We start from the raw sequence: 19,731 nt of genomic DNA, 5'->3' as shown, positions 1-19,731 counted from the left end.
ATTAGTAACTGATGGTACTAACTTATTTTAATAAGAGTTGTTTTTTGAGAATACATGTGTTACTTCTGAATGCTTCAAAGGTTAGTAATGAGTATCAGGAAGCCAAGAACAAAACCATCCATGTCTTAAGCTACAAATAGTTCACACAGTTGAACATCAGTCTAGAATAAAGTATTCATGTTAAATGATGTGTTTCTACCTAGTGTGAAATGAGTAAGGTGAGATTTCTGTAGAAAGCTGCATGTTACATACCTGGAAACTAGTATTTTGTGTTAACTTGATTCTGTCTCCATAACCTCAGAGCACAGGTTAGTGGTTGATGTTTAGATGTGTCACAGTTCGCACGTTACCGGGAGGCACCGGGTGCTCGTGCTGCTTATCCACTTGCTGTAATGAGTAGTAATACTCAAGCTGTCTGGTTTGGTGGTGTTATACCGGGATGGCTACGCAGTGAATTGCGTGATCAGCAAATTTGCTTCTCTTTGTGCTGTTCTTAACCTCAGGCTGTATCTAAACTTTGCACAGATTAAGTGGCAGAACTTTTCAAGGGTACACCCAGGCTGTTCAGGGTATCGTAAATGAACTTAAGTCCTGAGGTACTAACAGATACACATAACGTGCTCTCCTGAGTAACACGGGCCATTAAATACCACCTTAAATGATTCTGGAGTGAATCAGTAACTTTAATCCTTCATGTGGAGAGCCAGGATGAGGCAGCCTCGGAGCCCCGGTGCTGGAAGACAATCAGGCGAGGTTTTTACGGGGGTGGTGGTGGTGGTGGTGTGTTAATCTGTACCCGAGTAGCAGAACAGCCAGTAGAATGATTGTTTTAAAAGAAGTTGTTCTGCACCACGGCAGCTAGCCAAACAGGTTGGATCAGTGGAGTACTCAGATTGTTTAGAGGCTTCCAGAGGGTAAGGTCACTTAAACCTGGTTTCCAGATAAGAATATTAAACCCAGAAATTATCCGCTGAGATTGCTAAAGGAGATGCATACATTTTAGAGCTTATTGCACAAAAATTTATTACTATACTAGTTCGAAAAATTGATTTACATGGACATTTTTATTAACCTTTTCCCATAACTTCACAGGAACTATGAATTCCAGAAAGCATCTCGGTATGATACCCGAGTCTGTTAATGTGGTTCTTAATGAAAAGACAATACATGAACAAATACTGTTAAACAAAAAAAAAAAGCCATCCCAAACAAACAAAAACCCATGATCTTTTTGAGTAATTTGGATTCTCTGCTATGGTCCTTACGTTTCTGTGATGTGCGTTCTTTGGAATCCGGACTGGAGGAGGGAACGTAGGAGGCTGTCTCTGACTAAAAGGTTCAGGTCTGGGGGAATGCAGGGAAAGCCTTGCGCAGAACCCGCCCGTCTGTGCAGTGCAGGCAGACAGCGGGCAAACAACTGCGCCTAGCGCTGCTCCGTCACGGTGGAACGTACAAGAAGCTCTTCTGCTTCGGCAGAGGTCTCGAGATGCTTTTAAATCTCCGCAGAGTAACTTCTCAGGGGTTAGTCTGTAAGCACACATAGCTGGGGACAAACCCAACCAGCCATCTGCTACTCAGCGCCGATGTCCCGCTGTGGGTGCTGGGTCCTCCACGCATGCAGCTCTGCCCGTCCAGACGAGCGTTACTGTGCGCTGGGCTGCGCTCGGTTCCGCCTGTGCTCTGTCCTCAGAGCTTCTGCTTCAGGGTGTGTGAGGTTCTGTGGCGCTGCTCCTTCTTCTGCGCTAACTCATCCCTTGTTTTCTTATCCTCTAATGTGCTCCAGCCAGCTTACAGGTAACTTCATTCTGCTGGCTTCGGTGAAGGCGAACCATCAGTGCTGTTCAGCACGCGTGCCTACCCCGGACCTAGGTGTTGGTAAAACATTTCAGCCTAGAAATGTAGCTGGTTCACGTCCAGTAGCTGTTTGTGAAACAGGCTCAGATTTTTGAATTTGTCCTGAAGCAGCTGGGCATCCATAGTAGTGTCTTTAATCCTGCAAATTATTCCCCTTTGTTTCAGCTGCTTAGAGAACTTAGTTTTTATGGATTGCATTTAAAGAAAGCACTCATGCTCATAGAATCATAGAACGCTTGGTGTTGGAAGGGACCTTTAAAGGTCACCTAACCCAAGCCCCCTGCAATGATGGATCAGCTTGCTCAGAGTCCCATCCAACCTGACCTTGAATGTTTCCAGGGAGAGGACATCGACCACCTCTCCGGGCATCCTGTGTCAGAGTGTCACCACCTTCATTGCCTGAGTTTGGGTGTTTTTTTCAAAGGTACTGAACACTGAATTGGAAAACAACTTTTTTTTTTTTTTTTTTCCCCAGTAGAATAAAGCCCTCTCGTGGTTGAATGTGGGATAACCTCATCCACTCAGCTTATGTCTGGTAGTAGGCTAATCTGACAGAAAAATAAAGTTCAACAAGGGCAAGTGCAGGGTCCTGCACGTGGGGAGGAACAACCCCATGCATCAGTACAGGCTGGGGCGGACCTGCTGGAGAGCAGCTCTGCGGAGAGGCACCTGGGAGTGCTGGTGGATGACAGGTTGACCATGAGCCAGCAGTGTGCCCTGGCTGCCAAGAAGGCCAATGGGATCCTGGGGTGCATCAAGAAGAGTGTGGCCAGCAGGACGAGGGAGGTTCTTCTCCCCTTCTACTCTGCCCTAGTGAGGCCCCATTTGGAGTACTGTGTCCAGTTCTGGGCTCCCCAGTTCCAGAAAGATGAGGAGCTACTGGAGAGAGTCCAGCAGAGGGCCACGAGGACGGTGAGGGGACTGGAGCATCTCCTACGAGGAGAGGCTGAGGGAGCTGGGCTTGTTCGGCCTGAAGAAGAGAAGGCTGAGAGGGGACCTTATAAATGCTTATAAATATCTGAAGGGTGGGTGTCAGGAGGATGGGGCCAGACTCTTTTCAGTGGTGCCCAGCGACAGGACAAGGGGCAACGGGCACAAACTGAAGCACAGGAAGTTCCGTCTGAACATGAGGAAGAACTTCTTCCCTCTGAGGGTGACAGAGCCCTGGCACAGGCTGCCCAGGGAGGTTGTGGAGTCTTCTTCTCTGGAGATATTCAGGTCCCGCCTGGACAAGGTCCTGTGCAGCCTGCTGTAGGTGACCCTGCTTTGGCAGGGGGGTTAGACTGGGTGACCCACAGAGGTCCCTTCTAACCCCGAACATTCTGTGATTGTGTGAAAAATAACACCCATATGTTCGCTTGTGCATAGTTGCATACAGTGGAGTTTGCTTCGGATAGAGAATTGGCAAGTACTGCTGTCAAACCTTACCCTTATTAGGTTAAATTCCTTTAAAAATAAAAATGAGCAGGTGGTAATGTAGGCAGCAGAACCTGTCAACCCTGCTTTTTATAGACTTGTGCCTTCTGTTTTACGTTTCTTTTTCTCCCTTCACACCAAGTCTCGTCCTGTTTCCGCATCCTTCACGCCATGCCCGGCTGACTGGCAGCCGTCGCGGCTGCGGCTAATTTGAAGCTCCATCTGTTGTGACTGGGTAGCTGGTACACGTGTGCTGGTAGGGTGGCAAGCAGGACCTTTTGGAGCTAAGCTGTCCCAGCTTCTCTTTCACTTGGGCATTAATTGGGTCTTCCTTCATTACCTGGCTGTTGTCACACAAAGCTTAAAGGAACATGTGTACTTTTTTATTAAATACCTGCGAAACTGGCTCAAAAATTAGAGGGGGCAGGACATCTCTTTTGAAAGCCTCGACAGTACAATGATTTAAACCTCTTTAAGGAAGCCAAGCTAAAAACATCTTTGTTCCATAAATCCATTTTTAAGTTCAAACACCATTCTGTTCACGCATGTATTTACTAAAGTTATTTTCAGGATTATCTGCTTTGCCGTGTTGCTAATGCCGATGAAACCCCCGGTACGGAGGCAAGGCACACATGGAGCGACCACACCTGCTCGAGTATGGAGCTGTGCAGAAGTCTGCTGCGGGATCAGGCTTTTCTCTGTCAAAACTGGACCGGTGAAAATGCCCTTTTGGAGTATTTTTGAACCTACTGGAAGTTCTTACTGTTCTGTGTTTTCTTCTTCTGTATGGTTTCTCAAAATAGGATAGGACAATTGCTAGAACAAGGAATAATGGCTTTAAACTAAGGGAGGGTATATTTAGACTAGATTTAAGGAAGAAATTTTGTACACTGAGGGTGGTGACACCCTGGCACAGGTTGCCCAGAGAGGTGGTCGATGCCCCATCCCTGGAAACATTCCAGGTCAGGTTGGACGGGGCTCTGAGCAACCTGATCCAGTTGAAGATGTCCCTGCTCACTGCAGGGGGGTTGGGCGAGATGACCTCTAAAGGTCCCTTCCAACCCAAACTGTTCTATGAATCTGAGAAAATGCGAGAAGATTGGTTACTAACTGTGTAAGAATAACTTTTTGACTGCTTCCTGACAAATAGGAATTATTTTGGCAAAATATTTTGTAAATAGTTAAGAGATTGAAGGTACTTTGGGAAGTGGCGAAAATCCATTTTATTTTCAAAGAAAATGGTCTCATTCGGAGGTACTGTGTATACTTCAATCAGTTAGGAGAGGAAGCGGTATTGCTGAGCAGAATTTAGCTATACAGGCAGCATTTAATTCTGTGGCATCTGGGAGTACCTAAACACAAAACATGCAAGGAATCAAGATCTGGCATCTGTCCCCCGCTGTAGTTCTGGATTGCCAGCGCTGGTCAGTCTTCGAGCCTGCCACTTACCTTCCCTGGATTGTGCTTAAGCACAGGAGCAAACTTCACTTCTCCAAAAAGTGCTGATGCATGCACTTGAGAAATAGCTGAGTTTTCAGTGGAAAGTTGGACCTTACTCTCCTGGGTTAAACTGGGGTTCAGCTGCCCATGCTGGGACCTTTCTGTCTATGCAAGTTTCTATTGAGAAAGCTCCTGGAAGGTACTGGGATGGCTCTTAATTATTAGCAAAAATAAGATTCCCTTTTGTGCTTCTTTAGAAAGGGGCTATTCCATTTCGTCTGAAAAATGCTTTGTTTTCAGAAATATGAGGGCAATACCGAGGTGAAGATTTGTGCCTGCTCTTTCAGTCGGCTCTCGTGCGCTGCAACCAAAGTCACCGCGCAGTGCTGCAGAGGGCAGCACCGGTGCGCCTTTAATTACGTGCGCACAAAAGAGATCTCGGGGTCGCCCCACATTTGTTGTTAATGCCGGGAATCTAATTATACTTACTGATTCTGACCTTAGGAGCACCCCAGAGTTCCAATAAAACCCCTTCGAGTCTGCCATCTTTCACTGTTCTTTCCATTTCCAGTTTCACTTGATCTTAAGCCCATTATTGCAGGGCACGGAAGATAATAGTAACTTCACAGCAGACAGAGAAAAAATGGACTTTGTGGGAAAAAAGTCCTCCTGACGGATAGTACTCGCCTGCTTGTGTTTAAAATCCTTAGTGCTAGGCAGTGGAATTCTTTGAAAATGCTCATTTAAACTGCTTGATGAAGATGACTTTTTTTTTTCTTCTTTTGCAAAGAATAAACTAATTTTTTTTCTGGAACGCTTGAGATTTCTCAGGGAAAATTAATTTCAGGATTTTAACCACAGCTAACTATTTTCAGAATATTCCTGAACATCCAATCCATGTTCTTTAACAAGAATGTGTTACAATGTGTTTGTCTCTTATACCTACTAAATCGGCACTGCTCTAAACGTGTTGCTGTCTGAATTAAAATTGCACATTGTGGTTGGAGTGTCGGACGTGAAATCAAAGCAGGGGATCAGCAGCAACTGAGAAGAGCGTGTCGGTAAGGTTATCGCATACGGTGCGCAGAGGAGAGAGCGCTAGGAAAAGGGATTGAAAGAGAGCCAGTCCGTTCTGGAGACTGCTCGTAGCCTGAGCAGCCGAACGTTGCACGAATTAATAGATGTATAAGGACTAAAGTGATATTCTGGTGGCCCCTCCGCTTCAGCACTTACCTGGAATGATAAAAGAAGACACTTTAAGCCAGCCAGGCGTATCTGGAAGCAGACTCGTGCCTCAACGTGCTGCTAGAATTTCTGGAACAATGTACTCCAAAGATATGACTAGTAAGAAAATACACAGTGCTGACTAACAGACAGTGGTGCGGAGATGCTAAATGCATTCGGTGCTAAGTCTAGCAAACTATCAATTTACCAGAATAATCAGTTGCAGTTTTTCTCTGGCATTTGACCATGAAACTCCTTCCCCTCCTTCTCATGGGACAAACTTCAGTTAGCAGGAACAATCTTTACGCTGGACCAGGTATGGCGCGAAGTGTAAAGCACCAAGGTGAGGCTTCACCTGGCTCTTCATCTATTTCTAACGGCATTCTGGCTCTTCTTTAGCACACACATAAAGACGCAGTCTGACTTGGTCAGTTTGTCCTCCCAGTAGTATCTGTATTAATTATTGGGATGAAACGATTTTTTACATGTATAATATTTCAAAAATCTACCTAAATGCTGACATGCTTCCAGTATCGGTGGATACCATTATTTCTCTGAATAATCATCATGCCACAGATGAAGTGAGACCTAATGCAGTTTTATTACTGGGAACTAAATGAAGGATGGCTGGATGGAATTATAGGTTTTGCAGGCCATCATCTGGGCTGGCTGAAGTAGTTGTAGTCAAGCAGGTGGTGAGCTCTTCAGAAAATGTCTAGACCTGGGCAGGGACAAGCTTCTCATGACATGAAAAATTTCTGTATGCCAAACTTTTGTTTTTGATGACAAAAGGGAAGATGTCGCTCTGGGGAACTCGGAGTCAGGCCCCTGTGGTGCCTGCTGTGGAGAAGGCAGTCAAGCCAAGGACTCGCATCCCTGCAGGGTTCTGCAGCGGGGGACCAGGAATCCTTGTGGTCAGCAAACATTCCCGGAGAACCTTCCTGGAAAAGTGTCAGCAAAGTCCACATTTTTACATCAGTAAGTAAATTAATTTTGGATGATGCTAAGATATTCCCTCCAAAAAAACTCCTAAGCAAATCTAACGTGAATTTTCAAGCTATAATTCTTAGAGGTGAAGTGGATTTGGGTAGCACGGAGAAAGATATAATTTGTCTTCCAGTACCAATCTGGTTTCAGTAGAACCACAAGTAGAATTTAGGCCCTTTGTTGGAATTCAACATAAATATTTTTTTTTTTTACATTAGGGCAGTATTTTAAAAAGTGACAAAAACTCAATGCATGTGTCTGAGAACACACAGACCTGAAAATGTGACTTCTTTCCTTGAAGAGTGCAGTTTGTCTTGCTTTCACAGCCTCTCTTGGTTTGGTTTTGATGCATGCATAAAGGAAAAAAAAGAACAACTTCGTAAAGATGTGTTTTACGAATTAAAATGGGTATTGATGGGGGGAAAAACCCACGTTCTTGTGAGTCGAATAAGTACGTTTGCCAGCAAAAAAGTAGACGCTCCATGTGAACTTCGTTGTAAATCAACTAATAATAAAGCCGAGAACAGTATTTTGCTTTCAGGGTCTCGCTGCCGTGAGTTCTGCTTTTCACAAGATGCAGATGAAAAAGCGATGATCCCTTTAAGAGCTTGATAGGTTAAGTTGGGAAATTCATATCTTGCACACCAGGCAAAAAATATGCTAGCAACTGCTGGGAAAATGACAACTGCAGCGGCTGATCGCTTGTCAAATCAATGAGGCTTTTCTCTCCTTTTGGTGAGAATTTATTTGCAGGGGTTGGTGAGCTGAGAAAATAAGATTCCTGACCTAATGGTCACCCCCATTGGTATCTCATTGTGGAAAATACTCTCTGCTGCAGTCCATTCAAGTGATTGGCAATGACAGCTTGGATGGATATTGTCAGTTGACAGGGCTTTGCACTCTCTCTGTTTTAAAAATGATGCGAGAGATCCCTTCCCCAGCGTGCAGTGCCACAAGTTGGGTTTATGAATGAATGGATGAATGCATGCTTCTCTCCTGTCATCTGCAACAACAACAACAAAATATATTCCAATCCTACCCCTGAAATGAGATGCTAAGTAAATTCACACACATGCGTTTAACACTCAGATGGTGCCTGAAGGCAAGCGGAGCAAGCCCTTCCCAACGCTGTGGCTGTATTTTCTGTAGTCACTAGGAATTTCATGGAAAATGAAAAACTGCCCATTTGATATGGAAAATCTCCATGAAAAATGTGAAATTCCAGTGTTTCCAGCAAGGTTTTGCTGACAGCTCATGCATGGAGAATAGCCTGAAAGACATGCATGCAATTAAGGGCTGCACATAGCCGGGCTGGAGAGAACAAGGCCGCCGGTGGGGGATGTGGCCTTTGCTGGGGCCAGCTGGTGTCTGCTCCTGGGCGCGCCGAGGGCACTCGACCATTGAGGGGAGTGGGGCGAAAGGGGAAAAAAAAGAAAACACAGAAGCTTCACAGAAAATGAACCAAGTCTGTCGGAGAAAATCCTGAAGCTCCTAGGTAACACTTTCCCTCCCCATGCCCTCCCCCTTTCCAGACGCTGTTAGACACAGTCCAGAGCGCGACAGAAGTTTCTTATTTTCACAAAACCCGATAGGAACAAAGCAAATATTAAGCGTGTGGGGGGAGCTGAGCCAGGGAGACAGGTGCCAGGCTGTGAAGATGAGGACGAATGGTTTGGGAGGGAGGGAATTTAAATTTTACTCTGTCATCACATAGAATCATAGAATCATTAAGGTTGGAAAAGACCTCTAAGATCGTCAAGTCCAACCATCCACCCAACACCACCATGCCTGCTAAACCATATCCCAAAGTGCCACATCTACACGTCTTTTGAAGACCTCCAGGGATGGTGACTCCACCACTTCCCTGGGCAGCCTGTTCCAATGTCTGACCACTCTTTCAGTAAAGAAATTTTTCCTAATACCCAATCTAAACCTCCACTGACGCAACTTGAGGCCATTGCTTCTTGTCCTGTCGCTAGCTACTTGGGAGAAGAGACCAACACACACCTCACTACAGCCTCCTTTCAGGTAGTTGTAGAGAGCAATAAGGTCCCCCCCAGCCTCCTCTTCTCCAGACTAAACAACCCCAGTTCCCTCAGCTGCTCCTCATCAGGTTTGCTCTCCAGACCCCTCACCAGCCTCATTGCCCTTCTCTGGACACACTCCAGCACCTCCACATCCTTCTTGTAGTGAGGGGCCCAAAAGCGAACACAGTACTCAAGGTGCAGCCTCACCAGTGCCAAGTACAGGGGCAAGATCACCTCCCTACTCCTGCTGGCCACACTATTCCTGATACAAGCCAGGATGCCATTGGCCTTCTTGGCCCCCTGGGCACACTGCTGGCTCATGTTCAGCCGGCTGTCAACCATCAACACCAGGAGAGCCGTGGATGTTGTCTACCTTGACTTCAGCAGGGCTTTCGACACAGTCTCCCATGATATCCTCCTAGGGAAGCTGAGGAAGTGTGGGCTGGATGAGTGGTCGGTGAAGTGGATAGAGAACTGGCTGAATGGCAGAACTCAGAGGGTTGTCATCAGCGGCGCTGAGTCTAGTTGGAGGCTGGTGACAAGTGGTGTCCCTCAGGGGTCAGTACTGGGCCCAGTCTTGTTTAACTTCTTCATCAACGACCTGGATGAAGAGTTAGAATGTACCCTCAGCAAGTTTGCTGATGACACCAAACTGGGAGGTGTGGTAGATACACCAGAAGGCTGTGCTGCCGTTCAGCGTGACCTGGATAGGCTGGAAAGGTGGGCAGAGAGGAACCTGATGAGGTTCAACAAAGGCAAATGCAGGGTCCTGCACCTGGAGGAGGAACAACCTCATGCACCAGTACAGGCTTGGGGAGGACCTGCTGGAGAGCAGCTCTGCGGAGAGGGACCTGGGTGTCCTGGTGGACAACAGGATAACCATGAGCCAGCAGTGTGCCCTGGCTGCCAAGAAAGCCAATGGGATCCTGGGGTGCATCAAGAAGAGTGTGGCCAGCAGGACGAGGGAGGTTCTCCTTCCCCTCTACACTGCCCTAGTGAGGCCTCATCTGCAGTCCTGTGTCCAGTTCTGGGCTTCCCAGTTCAAGAAAGATGAAGAGCTACTGGAGAGAGTCCAGCGCAGGGCTACAAGGATGATGAGGGGACTGGAACATCTCCCCTATGAGGAGAGGTTGAGGGAGCTGGGCTTGTTCAGCCTGAAGAAGAGAAGGCTGCGAGGGGACCTTATAAATGCTTAAAAATATCTGAAGGGTGGGTGTCAGGAGGATGGGGCCAAGCTCTTTTCAGTGGTGCCCAGCGACAGGACAAGGGGCAATGGGCACAAACTGAAGCACAGGAAGTTCCGTCTGAACATGAGGAAGAACTTCTTCCCTCTGAGGGTGACGGAGCACTGGAACAGGCTGCCCAGGGAGGTTGTGGAGTCTCCTTCTCTGGAGATATTCAAGACCCGCCTGGACAAGGTCCTGTGCAGCTTGCTGTAGGTGACCCTGCTTCGGCAGGAGGGTTGGACTAGATGACCCACAGAGGTCCCTTCCAACCCCTACTATTCTGTGATTCTGTGATTCTGTCCTTTTCTGCCGGGCAGCTTTCCAGCCACTCCTCCCCAAGCCTGTAGCATTGCGTGGGGTTGTCATGCCGGGCATGTCACCTCACTGCTTGTTTGAGGCGCTAGCCAGTGAGGAGATTCTTCTGCGCTGCCTCGGCGTCTCTTTGCTCTGTTTCTGAATGGTTTAGCCCTACCAGAAAAGGCTCAACTATTGCATGTATTCTAGGAGAGTGATTTCTGCACATCAGCTTGAAAAGCCTTCAGGTATGTTGTTGAATACAGAGGGTAAAACTGAAAAGACAACTGCAAAACCTCCCCTGCCTCCCCCTCCATTTCCATTGCAATAAAACACTACAACGCTGCAGGCAGCAGGTTCCTTGCCTGGCCTGTGGTCACTTATCCGGGAAACTGCAGTCTGCTGCCACCAGCCCAGCCCTACAGCACTTGTGTTTGTCGCCTCAGCTACTGATTTAACAAATGTTAGAGGGAAAGACGTGGATAGTTGGTGAGCTGCGGGTTGCAGGTTTGCAGAAGTGAACACTGAAGCTCAGCGAACTGCCTTGCAGCGTGTTTTGTTCTGAAAACATCCCCTGCAAAGTCTCCTACTGCCATCGTTCCCATCTGACAGGGCAGGTATTTCTGCCCTGTTTGACAGGGAGATTCCTTCTCCATGCTGAAGCGCGGTGTCGGCACGCTGAAACCGGCAGTGATGGGGCTCTTGGCCAAGCTGTTCAGCGCAGCGCCGTGCACAGAACTGCTCGGATCCGGAGCAGCGCGGCTGCCTTGGCCAGCCATGCTGCCGCCATTCCCCACCGTGCTGGACCACCCGCAGCTGTAGCGTCTCCGCTCCGGGCTCCTGTGTGTGGGGACCAGGGGTGAGCAGTGTACCCGCGAGTGCAACGTCAAGGAGCCCGTGGGCACGTCAAGGAACTGGGAACGCACCGGGCAGCACGCTGCCCGACCCCCAGGCATAACGCCCTGACTTCATTTTTCTCTTCTGGGGGCTATTGTGCAGCTTTTGCACAAAGCAGGCAGGGCTCATTCTTATGTTTTTGTTTGCGCTGGTTAGGAAATACCTCTTGTACACAAAGTTTTGGGAGAGAAGATGGGGAAACAGAGCGGGTCACAAGAAACGGGGAAAACGAAGCATCATTTGGTATTGCGTATGAGTGTAGAACAGAGTTCTGCTCTGCAGGCAGGAAAGATGGCTGGAGGAGAGGCTGGCCGTGGAAACACCATCTCTGTGCTGCCTCAGAAGCATATTTAATAAAGGACAGTAAGACTGTGCAGCCTCTGAAATATCATAGCAAAATAGTCTCAGATGGTTGCCCTCTCACAGCTGCACCACCAAAGGCATTACATGTAAATGTTTTGTTTGGACTCTTCCCCCTCCCTTCCCAATCCCTGCGCGCTCGCTCCCACCCACACGGAACACACAAACCACGCCGCATGGCTACAAGCGCCCTGTCGCCTGAGCTTTGCACTTGCAAAGAAAGAAGGTAAGAAGCTCTCACCATACTCCAAGTCCCTTTCGTTCCAATCTCAACTAAACTGTTTACTCATCCACTTAACCAACCTTTTCCCGAAAGGCCGGGGCACCCTGTGAAGCAGCGCGGCTTTGCCTGTGGAGTCTGCTTGCCTCACTGGGCTGCCTGCAGCACGGTGGAAAGGGAAGCAAAGGGGACCCCTTGTTAGACGCCCTCGGCTAAGGTTGCAGTACAGCATCTCTCCTTGTTCCGGGTTTTGCGGGGTCATCTTCTTCTCTTCCACCTCTCTGGTTTTTAGGTCCGTTGCTGTTCGTGTTCTTTCGAAGACGGTATCTTGTGTGGCCTGAGAATGGCACTCAGTGGTGTGAGAGTGCAGAAGGGGAGAGCACTCTGCAACATTTGGACAGAAATTACGAGACCCACCAGCTACTCCTAGCAAAAGAGAATTATGCGCAATACATGACAGCTGTTCCAGGAGAAGATCACAGAATCACAGAATCACAGAATGGTAGGGGTTGGAAGGGACCTCTATGGGTCGTCTAGTCCAACCCTCCTGCCGAAGCAGGGTCACCTACAGCAGGCTGCACAGGACCTTGTCCGGGCGGGTCTTGAATATCTCCAGAGAAGGAGACTCCACAACCTCCCTGGGCAGCCTGTGCCAGGGCTCCGTCACCCTCAGAGGGAAGAAGTTCTTCCTCATGTTCAGACGGAACTTCCTGTGCTTCAGTTTGTGCCCATTGCACCTTGTCCTGTCACTGGGCACCACTGAAAAGAGCTTGGCCCCATCCTCCTGACACCCACCCTTCAGATATTTATAAGCATTTATTAGGTCCCCTCGCAGCCTTCTCTTTTTCAGGCTGAACAAGCCCAGCTCCCTCAGCCTCTCCTCGTAGTGGAGATGCTCCAGTCCCCTCACCATCCTTGTAGCCCTCCGCTGGACTCTCTCCAGTAGCTCTTCATCCTTCTTGAACTGGGGAGCCCAGAACTGGACACAGTACTCCAGATGAGGCCTCACCAGGGCAGTGTAGAGGGGAAGGAGAACCTCCCTTGTCCTGCTGGCCACACTCTTCTTGATGCACCCCAGGATCCCATTGGCTTTCTTGGCAGCCAGGGCACACTGCTGGGATGCCAGTTGCTGGAGAGGCCCTTGGGGAAGACAGCAAATCCAGACTTACAGCCCCTTCTCCTTTCACAGAATCACAGAATCACAGAATGTTAGGGTTTGGAAGGGACCTCTGTGGGTCATCCAGTCCAACACCCCTGCAGAAGCAGGGTTACCTACCGTAGGCTGTAGAGGACCTTGTCCAGGCGAGTCTTGAATATCTCCAGAGAAGGAGACTCCACAGCCCCTCTGGGCAGCCTGTTCCAGTGTTCTGTCACCCTCAGAGGGAAGAAGTTCTTCCTCATGTTCAGACGGAACTTCCTGTGCTTCAGTTTGCACAGCAGCATCTCAGTGAACGCTTCTGCTCTGTGTTGCTGCTCGTTTGCAAGTGATACGATGTGGCACGTCTGCCAGGGTAGTATGCTCCCTAGCAGGGTGCAGCGTGCCTTTATTAATGTCAGATTCCTCACATTGTGGAAAGTGATCATTTTTTTTGAGGGCCACGGGTATGTAGGACTGTGGTTAACAGCAGAATTAGCTCAAATTGTAGGTATTGTCAAGGATCTGAATGTGCTCACATATAAAACCCACGGAGCAAGGTGGTGGCTTGTACGCGACTCAGCCGGGCCATTATCGGGGTTTGGCTGTGGATTAGTGCATCTCATCAGCTGAGTGTTTCACATTGATAAACAACTCGGTGCTAGTTTGTATTTTTTTATCTTTTTCCTTGCAGAAGAAAAAAAACAGCTTCAAAAGGCAAAATTCACTGTGCCTAAAGAAACCAACAGCTCTGTAGTTCTGTAATACTAATATTGCTTAAACACTTGATTTTTCACCACCCATGGGGAAAAGGCAGAATTGCACCGACCGAGGCCAAATAACGAGAACAGGCGTGCTTCCCTTCATCATTTACACGTACACAACTGGAACAGCTCCACACACAAGGGCTAGTCTGGAGTAAAGGTTCTTTCACTCCGCAGACAAAAATAATTGTTCTCAGAATAAGTCACTTATGCTCTGGGACAGAGCCTAGATTCTTTTATAATAAAGGCGGTTTTGCTGTTGCTGCAATAGCAACAGCCACAAATAGATCTATCCAGAACCAGCTGCACCAGCCAAGCCTTCTTGCCTTGATTAGTGGGCAGAATGTGGGTGAAATGATAAGGAGCGCACGGCAAATTGAAAATAGAAATGATGCATTGTTCTGCAATTCAGAGGCTTCACTTTCTGCACATGTGCCCTTCGTGCTGCCGTCTTTTCAGGGGAAAAACATTCTCATTCTCTTAAAATGCTGGTGGTCACTCAAACATGGTGAATGTACTTGAATCTTAAGATTTATGATCAAAATCCTGTTATCTGCAGTGTTAGGACGATTATCCCAGCAGTCCTATGGGATCAACCTAAAAATTGTTGGACAAGAAAATTATTTGTCAGGAATTGCAGCAAGAAGATGATTTGTTCTGAATTTGAAACAGACGTAGTTGTTTGCAGCTGCTCTGGCTGTCCTACCCCCTGTTCCCCTCTCCCCCCCCCCCCCGCCATGTTTCCCATGCTGTCCAAACAAGATGAGATATGGGTTCTTGTTTCTTCTGTCAGCATGTGTAGGCTGACTAGGAGAAACTGTTTATATTCTCACTTATTTTCTTTATTTTACAGCTGTGAGTATGCAATAGCTACACCACTTGTTAAATACAACTGAAATATATTTTATCTTCTGTGTCCAAGGATGTAATCTCTTGCATTGGGGTGGGTATTTTTAGTGGAGCAGACATAAAACACTGAGAGGTCTCTTCTTTGTAGAAATCTGAAGGGAAGTGTCTCCTCACCATCAAAAGCCTACCGCTGCCTGAGTCCTAATCTCTTTAACCCAACAAAAGACAAGCCCAGTGACAGCTCTGCCACCCGTTTCAGAGTAACTTCTTAAAGCCTCTGTCAGCTTTCCGCAACCCTTTCTGAGCAAAGAGAAACTGGCCTTCAGACCAACGGAGTACGAAAAATTATAAAGTTTCCCTGGTTAATAGGATCACTTTTATACTTTTAAAAAAAATTTCCTTAAGATTCCTTCTCTAAGCACTCTCCCCCCACAACTGTGCCTAGACCTCATACTCGTAAATAACTTCAGCGCTTGTACAAATTTGACCAGGTAGCCAGCCTTTGGGGGCTGAAAGATCCTCACATATCAGTGCTTTATAAGGAACTTGTCTGGTGTAAGATCCGCTGCAGTAAACGGAAACCTCCCACTGACTTCAAATGGCTCCCAGAGTAGGTGTTTGGGAAGGCCACAAACACCACCTGTTATCGACAGAGAAGTAATTCAACTTGTATTCTATCAGTTTTCTGCCTCCATCTGATTTCTCATTCCAGACTACAGTAGTCTGTTAATTGTGCAGGGCTTCTTTTCTTATGGACTTGCTGAAGATGGCTTCTAAACATAGTGCCTTCACGAGGGACCCAGCAGGCCCATCTGGGGGGTCAGATTTGAATTCTTGCATCTACAATTGTGATTTGATTGTCTTTAGCATCTTCCATGAACAGCTAGGGGCAAGACGAGGGTGTCTGTGAGGCATCTCCCAGCAATTATCAAAGACTTTTGGAAAGCTCTGTGAGATATCTCCCAGCAATTATCAAAAGACTTATGGAAAGCTCTGTGAGATCTCTGGGAACTTGCTCCTCCATCCTTTGCAGTTGTGTTGTGTTGCCAAAGAAATGCAGCAGGGCAGACTTATTTTCTGCTTGTATTTAGCAACCACTAAGGACTGTGTTGTGCTGAAGGTCACAGCCACATAAAAATTGTTTACATAAGCCACAACGCAACAGAGTTTAAAATCTGTTCCTTGCTCTTGCATTCTCACACTCTTTACTGATCCTTCTAATCTGGCTATAATTTATAACCACATCTGTTTTGTGGAGTGGTGTGGAAGAGGTGAGTTGAATTCAACAGCTGAAACAAGGTCTAGGAAATGCCCAACATCATTTAAGACGGGAAGAGACTTTCAGATGATGCCCTTGCCCAAGGCAGTATCAGCTTCACCCATCACATTGCCAGTCCTCTTCCTAACCCCAGATGCATCACTGAGGTTCTGAAACCTCTCCAGGGAATCATTTCCAGTGCTTCAGTATCTTCACTATTCTTCCTAAAGATGCTCTTATTTCTTATGCTACTTTAAACCAATTGCTTCTCCTTCAGTCCACCATGGGCATGGAATATTGGAAAACACTGGAAGCAGCTTACTGTGTGGACATTGAACTGAGACCACCAACTCATCTAACAGAGGCACTAGACAGACTTTGCACGTTAAGGCTGCAACCTATTTATTAATAACCTATATCTAATGCTTTGCCCCTTGGAATCTCTGTGCAGGAAATATTATACAAGGAAATTTTTTTCTTCTTTCCTTGCAAGAGCCATGGTTTAGGTTCTTGCAAGTGTGGCAGTTCAAAAGTATTAAGGTCAGCAATGCTGGTATGATTTAATGTCCACTTGTGATACACCAGCCCCTCCCTGGTGCATCTCATCTCTTTTGTGGGACAGCTTCCCCCATCATCATAATCACCCTGATCAAATGAGAAAGTGTTAGATGGTACTCAGACCAGCCTTGTACCTGAAGGAATTACATGTGGCCTCTGTTCCTTCAGCTTTTGTAATAAATTTTCAAGCCTGGAAGATGTGATGCAGTTTTGTGTGAAGACTGGTGCTGCTTTGTTGATGGCAGGTGATTTGGGGCTGTCATGCTGAGATCCTGGCCTTTGTAAAGGGGAAAATACTCAAAAGATGGATGGAGATGAAGCAGTATGGAGATGAAGATGTATGAGCAGTTTAACAATTCACTGCTGCTGAAAGGGAGGACCTTGTTGTCCCCTATTCTTTCCCCTCTCCAGCCAACGAAGTGGTCCTGCTACTTATTTCGTACCATCTCTTGTAGTTGTCAGGCTCCTTTCTAAGCTCCTTTCTAAGCCAAATAATGGGTAGATCAGCCAGCTGATTTAGCTCAGTGAAGGTCAAAAATGGAGAAGGACCAGGAGGCTGAGAAGGTGCACCAGAGATGCACAGAAGATCTTCAGGCCGGGTGGAGCTGTGCCCGAAGGCAGAAGTTATGTTATGGCAAAAGCAAATTTAACAGTTTGTCATGGGGAGGGAAAATCTTGCTCATCTTCCTCCTGCTTCCAGCTGTGCTTTCCCTTGGGCCAGCTCTGGCACACGTTGAATCAACTTGTTAAGCAGGCAGAAAACCACACGGGGAGTAAAAAAGAGTTTGCATCTCAAAGGGACCTGAATCAGCCCAGCAAAGGGTCGGCGTGAGGGAGGGGTGGGGAGAAAGAGGGGGGTTGTACCCCCAGTCCGTGTGAGTTGAAGGTGCTGCAGTATGGACAAACCACAAGAGTCTATCTCTAGGATGAGAGGATGAGTGAAACCAAGCGAGTATCTGTCATCACTCTCCTCTGACCAAAGATGTAAGGAGCTGGTTAAGAACATGAAGATAGCACCTAGCCAGTGTCCTGCCTCTGTTGGATGCTAGAAAAGAGGGTAAGAACAGAAGTACATTCTGAGATTTCTCTGGTATGCTCTCCTAGCTTCCAGCTATAGGTAGCTTAGAGGCTTCCTGAGTTAGAGATCAGGCTCCTGTGTTTCATGGCCCTTGGCATGCCTTCCCACTGCAAATTTATTTAATCGTGTCTTTGAACCCATGAAAACTTTGGCATGATAATTTGACATCCTTGGATGAAAAGAACCATAGTAATATAAAAACAGATGTAGCAGAAAACACCAGGATTTCTCCAGTATGCTGAAAATTTCACATAAACAACAGTTTCAAGTGTTTTTACTGAAACATAGAATCATAGAATACCTTGGGCTGGAAAGGGATCTTTAGAGGTCATCTAGCCCAACCCCCCTGCAGTGAGTAGAGACATCTTCAACTGGATCAGGTTGCTCAGAGCCCTGCTCAACCTGGCCTTGAAGGTTTCCAACGATGGAGCCTCCACTACCTCTCTGGGCAACCTGTGCCAGGGTTTCACCACTCTCATTGTAAAAAATTTATTCCTTACATCCAGTCTAAATCTACCTTCCCTTAGTTTAAAACCATGTATCTATATCTCAAAATATCTTGAAAACGTGTCTATATCTCAGAACAAAACCAAAAAACATAAAAATATTCAAATATTGGCAAAATTTGTATACCTTTTGCAAAAATATTCCTCCTTTTTTCTCTTCTTCCCCTTACATAGTGAGAATCTTATATTTACACTGAACCTACGCATCCTAAGGGTTTTTGCCCATACTAACAGCGACTCTGTTTCTCTCCCTGCCTTGAATACTTGCAAAGATGGGAATTCAGGAGTGAAGGCTGCTGCTAGAGGTCTACGCACCGTGGTGTAGTGCTGCTCAGAGCGTGGCTCACTGACGCAGCTCTGAAGTGCCAGAACCAGCTGGCAGCCACCTAGACCCAGACTCCCAGCGTCTACCGACATGGGGGGAAAGCCAACTGGTTTTATCAACATCAGCGAACATTTTAGCAACTTTCCCACCCTTGATGGAGCCTCCAGAGCCGAGACATCTCAGTGTGGCCCTACCAGAAGGTAGGTAGCTGCTGAGGAGCTTCCACTCTCCCACTCACACCTTCCCAGTGGAAGATCTTCTGTGTTACTCTATGGAACTGTACTGCAGCCGGAGATACCACCGTCTCTCTGATCCTGTGTTTAACCCCTCTCATTGTGAAGTACTTTTTCTTAATATCCATTGGAATTTCACTGATGCAGCTTGGATCTGTTGCCTCTCATCCTCTCACCAGGCACCTGTGAGAACAGTCTGGCTTCGTGTTCTCTAGAATCCTCATTAGACAACAGCTGATTTAGTCTTTTCCAACCACTGAAAAGAGGGCAGAGCTGTAAAGCAGAAATGCTCCAGTCCCATCCCTCCACTCTTTCCTTTTTGGGATTGTTTTCATTGAATGGTGACTTTGCTTGGGACTTTGGGGTGGTGTTCCTTTCACTTCTTTCCCTTTTTTTGGCTCCCACTGGCACCACAGTTTTTTCAGGGGAGCCACACTCTACCTGGCTTCTTACTCAGCCCCCAATACCATGGTATGGAAACACTGTTATGACTTCATTAACAGCTGCAGGGAGACTGGCCATGAAGTAAAGACCTGGAAGAGTCCCTGGGGTGGGTAAGAGGTATGAGACCTCCACAACATCCTCCAGTGCAAGAGAGAGGCTTACGGCAGCTGGGTGTATGTTGACCATTTTGCCCATTTTGTTGGTGGTTCCAGAGCTCTGCTGAACAGCCCAGCCTGAGGCCAGGATCAAGGGCATGAGTGGATCAGCTGTGGTGGACTTCGCTGGGGTGGCACGAGAAGCTTCTGCTCCCTGCTCGTCTGCTTCCCTGTGTGCGGAAGATCATGGCACGTCTGGCAAGGGTTGCGTGCCAACATTCCAACCCACCTCCTGCAAACCCAGCCTGTCCTTGGCATTTTGGGCTGTGACCCCAGCAGCCCAGGATGCGTGTTCCCCCGCTGGCTCTCTGGCTGGCATGCCTGTCAAGAGCGGCTGGAGTGGGCAGCGGGGAGCAGCACCACTTCCAGCGATGTGTCAAGATATGCTGGAGCTTGTCTGCTGAAGTGGGTTTATCTGAATCCCTCGAAGAATCGTCTCTAGAGCATGAGGATGGAGACATACTGCTTCTCTTCTGCAAGA

Source organism: Opisthocomus hoazin, chromosome 5 (genome assembly GCF_030867145.1).
Source record: "Opisthocomus hoazin isolate bOpiHoa1 chromosome 5, bOpiHoa1.hap1, whole genome shotgun sequence".
NCBI classification, from domain to species: Eukaryota; Metazoa; Chordata; class Aves; order Opisthocomiformes; family Opisthocomidae; genus Opisthocomus; species Opisthocomus hoazin.
The sequence above is the reverse complement of the archived record's forward strand: the minus strand, read 5'-3'. Positions refer to the sequence as shown.